The 6,915-nt window shown below is 39.6% G+C and overlaps 1 protein-coding gene across 2 annotated transcripts in view; it reads right to left on the bottom strand.

Moving 5' to 3' along the window:
* Positions 1-4,855, bottom strand: part of ZNF217 (zinc finger protein 217) — a 38,401-nt gene extending 33,546 nt beyond the window's left edge. For both annotated transcript variants that reach the window (XM_055090158.1, XM_007113337.4), the window contains exons 1-2: positions 4,841-4,855; positions 3,347-3,448 (exon numbers count right to left, since the gene is read on the bottom strand). The gene's annotated coding sequence lies outside the window, so the exon portion shown is untranslated. The remainder of the gene's footprint in view (positions 1-3,346; positions 3,449-4,840) is intronic.
* Positions 4,856-6,915: the final 2,060 nt, after the last annotated feature.

The raw sequence follows: 6,915 nt of genomic DNA, 5'->3' as shown, positions 1-6,915 counted from the left end.
CCGCATACCACAAAAAAAAAAAAAAAAAAAAAAAAAAAAGAATGAGATATAAAACAAATTGGATTCCTACCTTCATGGAGCTTACATTTTAATAGGAGAAATAGACATTAAGCAAATTAAAACATAAATAAACAGAAAAGTATAAAATTACAGTACCTACCCTGGAGAAATAATCACTCAGGTACTTAAAGAAGCATACACAAGGATGTTCATTGCAGCATTGTTTATAACAGTGAAAAATTAGAAACAACCTATGCATTCATCAAAAGGAAAATGGCCACATAAACTACGGTATATCCGAATTGAAGAATATAGACAGCAGTTGGAAAGAATGAAGTGGTGTGGCTAGATCACCAAGGCACTGTGGAGTAAAAAAACAAAGCTGCAAAAACGTATGCCATTTTTGTTTAAAAAGACACACACAATAATATATTTCCCAAAGGAATTACATGTATATGTATATAATATTTATGTGTATATTATATATAAATATATTTACATATACATATATACGTATACATGTACACATATTTACATTAATACATACATGTTTATGTATACATATATGTATGTATAAATATGTATATGTCTGTGTATATTAATGTAAATATACATGTACACACGCATCATACGAAATATACATATGCTGATCATTTCTCAATATATACAAATACTGAATCATTATATTGTACCACCTGAAACTAATATAATGTCATATGTCAGTTATATCTCAATAAATAAATAAGAAATATATATATGGAAATACACAAATAAAAGCTGGTTAATTCTCAAGTGTGGGCAAGGATCCAGGACAGTTTGGTGATAGCTAAATATTTTAATTTCTTTACATGTAAAGCATACTCATATGCCTACTGAAAAGAAATTCCAAACTGTGTTGAATACACTGGGAAATTTAAAAAAAACAGGGAATAAAATGTTTAGTATCTCCATCTACTGCCTTCTGATAAACATTTGATAAACCATTCTCTGCTTACCTATCTCCTTGCTCTGCGATGGCTTCCTGTCCCACTGTCACTTTGAATCTCCCCAAATACATGTGCCATGTATGTGCAAACGTCAATCTGTAGCCGTCCTGCCCATTCCCCAAGGACCACTCCAAAGGCCGCCACCCTCTCTTTGTTCAGTCACTGTTTGTTCACCCCTCCTTTGTGACATTTGTTGGATTATGCTTAGCCCACGTGAATAAATCACAGGCTCCTTGAAGGGAAGGCCAGTTTCCTCCATGTCACAGTTGCTGGCACACAGGAAGTGTCTCAATATTTAGCTGTTCTATTTGATTAAATAAATATGCCCCCTGAATTCTTTCATTCACTCAAGCATTTACTCTCTTACTCAACAAACATTTATTAAGCACCTAATGTGTACCAGGCACTGTTCTAGGTGCTGGGAATGCCACAGGAAAGCAAACCAATCAAAATGCCTATCCTCACAAGGTTAACTTTTAATATTCTAGTGTGTTATGTAAGTACTATGGAGAAAAATAAGGGGAGCGAAGGGGTCAGGAAATGGAAGGGGTAGGTGAGGGAGGCAGGGGGATATTAAATAGGCTAGTCCGGGCCTTCCCTGAGACCAGTGGTTAAGACCGTGCTTCCTCTGCAGGGGGCGCGGGTTCGATACCTGGTCAGGGAAGTTCCGCATGCCAAGAAGTGGCCAAAAGAAAAAAACACAGTCTGCAGGTTGACTTCATAGGTGGAGACATCTGAGTAAAGATCTGAATAGGGTTGCAGTGGGAACCATGTGGGGTTCTGGGGAAAGAGGCTAAAAGGTTGGCCTGCAAAGGCCTTGAAGTGTGTATCCGGTGACTCAAGGAACTACAAGGCAGCTAGCATGGTGGCCGAGTGGCTGGCGTGAAGTAAGAAGAGACAAATCAGAAAATGAGAAAGGAGGGGATGCGTATAAATTGCCTGGGGCCTTTGGGACTTTGTAAAGATAGGATTTTATCTGAATGAGCCTGAGGGCCCCTGAATGGTTTGAGCAGAGGAAGGATGACCTGGCTGGGGTATTAAGAGGCTTATTAAACAGATGATAACATTAAGAGCACTTTTTTTTTTTTTTTTTTTTTTTTGCGGTACGCGGGCGTCTCACTGCTGTGGCCTCTCCGGCTGCGGAGCACAGGCTCCGGACGCGCAGGCTCAGCGGCCACGGCTCACGGGCCCAGCCGCTCCGCGGCACGTGGGATCTTCCCGGACCGGGGCACGAATCCGCGTCCCCTGCATCGGCAGGCGGACTCCCAACCACTGCGCCGCCAGGGAAGCCCTAAGAGCACTTCTAAAGTAGTAAAGCAGATAGTCTCCTTTGCTGAAATCACTCAGATATTTAAGTGTGTTCATATTTTCAGGCTACTTTTACAATAACAACAACAATAACGAGGACAATAGCAATAGAAGAGATAAAAAGGATAAGAAGGGAGAAATAAAATAATTTATTGAGCCCCTGCTATGTGCCAGTCTTGACTCTACATCTAATGTATCCAGTCAAGCTGTTACTTAGTTCTCCTGAAAACCTATCTATATTTATGTAAATATATAGAAATGTAAATGTATATATGAATTAAGTATATTTAAATTCATTTGGCAGATGAGAAACTATAGCCATCAGAGGTTAACTTGCTTTCTGACTTACTAACTTCTCTAACTTCCTTGAGGTGCTACAACAAAAATAAAGTGAAATTCTCGCCCTAATTCCAAACCCCATGCTGCCACATGCCATTCTTCTTGACCCTAAGTTGTTGACCTTGGCCTTAGGAGACTAGAGGGTAATAATGGGGATCATTGATTAAGTACTTATTATAGGCCAAGCTCATTGTATGCACCATTACTGGATACCCAGGCAGAGTCAGTACCCCCTTCGCCCAGATTAGAAACCTGCAACTCCGAGCAGTCATATGGATAGTGGTTAAAGGGCTGAGCTCATAAAACTGGGTTCCAACGAAGACTCTGGACTACCCAGCTGTGCCGCCTTTGCCACCTCACTTGAGCTCTCTTTGCCTCTGTTCTCCCCATTTTACAGATGGAGGTAAGAATACTCACTGACAAGTGTATTTAAGAGGAATAAATAAATCCTCACCTGTAAAATGTCTGGCAGAGAATTTGGCACGTGGTAAACATTTAATTAAGATACACTATTATTATGAAGATTATTGCCCACGGTCACAGAAGCTCACCCACTGCAGGACCCTGCCACGGTACTTACTCATGGGTTGGAGAAGTGTGTTTATAGAGGTGAGGGATTTGCCCTCTCCAGAACTGAGTCACTTTTCAATCATCTGAGCGCCCACCCAACATAGACTAAGTACGTGGAATTCCCTGGAAAAAAAGATACATACCTCAATCTGGGTGATCCTCCAGGAAGTTTGGAGACAACCCACCTTTCAGTGTTCCTTGGGCATCTTCTCCAAACTGAAGGTCAAGCAAGGCCTGAGCGACCCCTGAAGGAGGAGGTCAGAGGTGAGTGGCAGCAAGAAAGGATGTGGAACAGAAGTATCTCCTGACTTGAGGAGTGCCCTCTCAAGCCACGCCCTCCAATAGGATATTGGGATTTGGGAGAAGTGCTGGAGAGGAGATTAAGGTCAGAGCCATACCCTTGACAGGCATAGAGTGACCAAAAAAAATCCCTGGGTCTAGACTGAAGATCAGACAGTTGCCCTAAATTTCTGGAGCATAGTTAATCCCAAACCAGCTACTTCACCACTTCACTTGCAGCAGCTCCCAACACTAACACAGCAAGTTTTCCCAGAAACCGGAACTGAATAAAAGACAGTCTCCAGAGGCTTCCTGGATGCAAATTCTGACTCCACTGCTCAGCTGCTGGGGGGCCTCAGCCCGATGATTTAGCCTCTCCACCTCACCTGTGAAATGGGAATAATAGCCCCCAATGCATCAGGCGCTTTTAAGGGTTAAATGGGCTGATGGTGATGAGACCTTAAAAACCTTAAAACTGACTCAGTAAATGTCAGCCAGAACGACATTAGCCATCCCATCCGTCTCCCTGTCCTAAATCAGCCCTTCTACTTAACTAATCTCCTTGGCCTCTTTGACAACTTTTTTTCAAACGACGTTAGCACATTTTGTTGACATATTTTTACAAATACCAAGCCTGCATGTCCTCTTAAAAGTATTTTAAGAGATTATGTTTTGTTCCCACTTGCTTTGAGGAACAGCTTCAGCGCCGTTGAGTGGCATGAAAACAGTATAAAAGCAAATGAGGATAAAAGGACCATCTTTCCTGAACTTTTAGAAAAAAAAAAAAAAAAGAAAAAGAAAAAGCAAAGAATTAAAGATTCAGATCCTGGGCTTTTAAAGACCATCTTGCTAAGTATTTTCTTATCAAGTTCCTTCTTTTTTTTTTTTTCCTCCCCCATAAACACAACAGTAATGAGATAGTTTTTCTTTCTCCCTACTTTCAAAAAAACAAAAACAAAAACAAAAACTCTGTCACAGAAATTTCTCCAAACAAATACAATTGAATTTGCTATAATGATTTGTAACTGATATGCTATGTCCTTTAAAGAAAAGAAGTCTATGAACAGAAATAAACAGTTTCTGAAGCAGTTGTATCTGAAGTCAAGGAATAAGAACAACAACGTGTCCCCAAGGAAACAAAGTAGAATTTGGACTCCAGGCTAAAATGGCTCTGCCTTAATCCTCTGTTACCCGGTACCATGGGGCTGCGTTTACAGGAAACGCCTGCCACCAGAAGTTTTCTGCTAGTTTTCAACCCGCTTTCAATCGTATTTTTGCATCATCAACTCAGCCATATGGAAACAAATAAAACACTCAGCTTAAAAAAAAAAAAATCGTAGAGGGAAGAGATTGCTGACCTGTTCATTTCTACCTTCTCCAGGATGGGTAGAGAGGCAAGAAGAAATGCAGGCTCCCCTCCCCCTCCACGACTGGGCTTCCCGGCTGGGTGGAAACTATCTCATTACCACATTTTCAACAAGCAGACCGGTTTCCTTGTTTAATCAAAGTTAGTTTGTGGTTGTTTGGCAGTCTGCGCTTGCCAGGTTTTTATGGCTATAGAAAATGTGTATTTATTTATTTTGAGATGGCTATGACCATATGACACATGAGCCAGCCTTAGCCAATGATTTATAAGAGCTCTGAAAAGCACTGCCTTTAAACATTTTAATAGAGGCTCTCTCATCCTTTGTAAGTGGAAGTGTAAATTGGTACAGTCCTTTTGTAAACAACTCAGTGAGACAAGTCAAGGGCCTTACAAATGTTCATACATTTGGGTGCAGCAATAGCACTCCTGAAATCAACCCCAAGGAAATAACCCTAATCAAGGAAAAGGTGTTATGAACAAAGACATTCACGGCAACGAGACTTAATATAAGGGGAAGAAAAACACACACACACCCTCTCTCTCCACATACATGTGGAAACACACAGAGGAATAGCTAATCATCCAAATTATGCCCCACTTTTGCACATAGCCATTTTGAAATTAGAAAGTTTTGAAAAATAATGCCATTGGGAAATAGTTAAAATAGCAAATGGAAAATAAATCAAGATGCAAAATCATATTTTTAACAAACTATGTCTTTTTATTAGTAAGCAAAAAGAGAGCATATAAGAATATGTAAAACTGCTGAAATTGGTTTTCTTATCACGGAAATTTTAGTAGGGACTGCGCATCCTGTGATACCAAGGACTTATTGTTTATTCGTTTGCTGTGATAATGGCATTTTGAGTTGCTAGAAAAAAATTTACATAGTTTTTAGAGATGTATATTGAAGAGTATAGGAGACCAATGGCCTGGTATGTTGGAGTTTATAATATTTAGCAAACTTTAAAAAAGGAGAGAATTGAAGCAAATGTGGTTTACGTCTTGAAACTGCAGAACTGAGGTTGGGCATGGGGGCTTCACTATTCTATTCTTATGTTCATTTCAAAATTTCTATTAAATTTTTTTTAACGGTGGTTTTTTGATCATGGGATATGCATGACATTATTTTTTCTACCTCCTATTTTTCTCGAAATATTTTCTCTTATATGCCTGTATTACCTTTGAAATAAAGCAAATTAACATTTATTTTACCAAAAAGTAATTTAAAAGAGTTGACAGTCCCATGAGATGTCTTTATTGCTGTGTAACAGTAGTGAATCCTCAGAATGCTCTGATAAGCCTAGGTACCTTAAAATGCGAGCTCATAAATGGTCCAAATCCTCTCTGTGGGTTGCACCACTGTCTGAGACTATGCTGTAAATATGATCAGCTGATAACAAGGCCAGCTGCAGCGAACCATTTTAAAGATTAGGAACCATTTAAAAACACACACACACATACCACCTCCTGCCTCTTAAGTGTTAAGTGGTGAGATACTCTGGTTTTATTTCCAAAGTTTCATGCAATAATCATGTAAGCAGCCAGCAGCGCAGAGATCCACATACCGCCAAGCTGACTCAGAAGGAAGGGTTCCACATTCCTTAATTAGCAGCATCAGAAAAGCACCACTTCCTGCAGTGGAGTTTCCCATTTCGCCAAGCTCCTCATGGCTCAACACACCCCACAAGTTCACGGGGAGGATTTCCATAAAGTCTGGAAACATAGAGAGTGTTATTTCATTTACTTTATTAATTTACTTTACTCTTTTTTTTGTTTCGTTTTATTCGATTATAGCATTCTATTAGTCTATTCTGTTGTATTCTAATTGTTTGCAGATTGAAGAGGTTCATGATGATATTATGCATTTTCTTCTTTGTTTCCAGACTTCACAGACACCGTGTAAATATTGAGATCAAAGTTGGGAGCAGAAGAGATGAACAATACACCAACTTGAAAATACAGTTCTCTTGGTTATTAATAGTCCAAAGATTCGAAGTACTGGGCCAGAAGTTTCTTTTTTAGTACCATTTACTTAAATTAAGTTTCTGGTTTGTATTAAAGTTC

Source organism: Physeter macrocephalus, chromosome 14, assembly GCF_002837175.3.
Source record: "Physeter macrocephalus isolate SW-GA chromosome 14, ASM283717v5, whole genome shotgun sequence".
NCBI classification, from domain to species: Eukaryota; Metazoa; Chordata; class Mammalia; order Artiodactyla; family Physeteridae; genus Physeter; species Physeter macrocephalus.
Note: the sequence above shows the minus strand (reverse complement) of the source record. Positions and strands in the feature narration are given on the sequence as shown.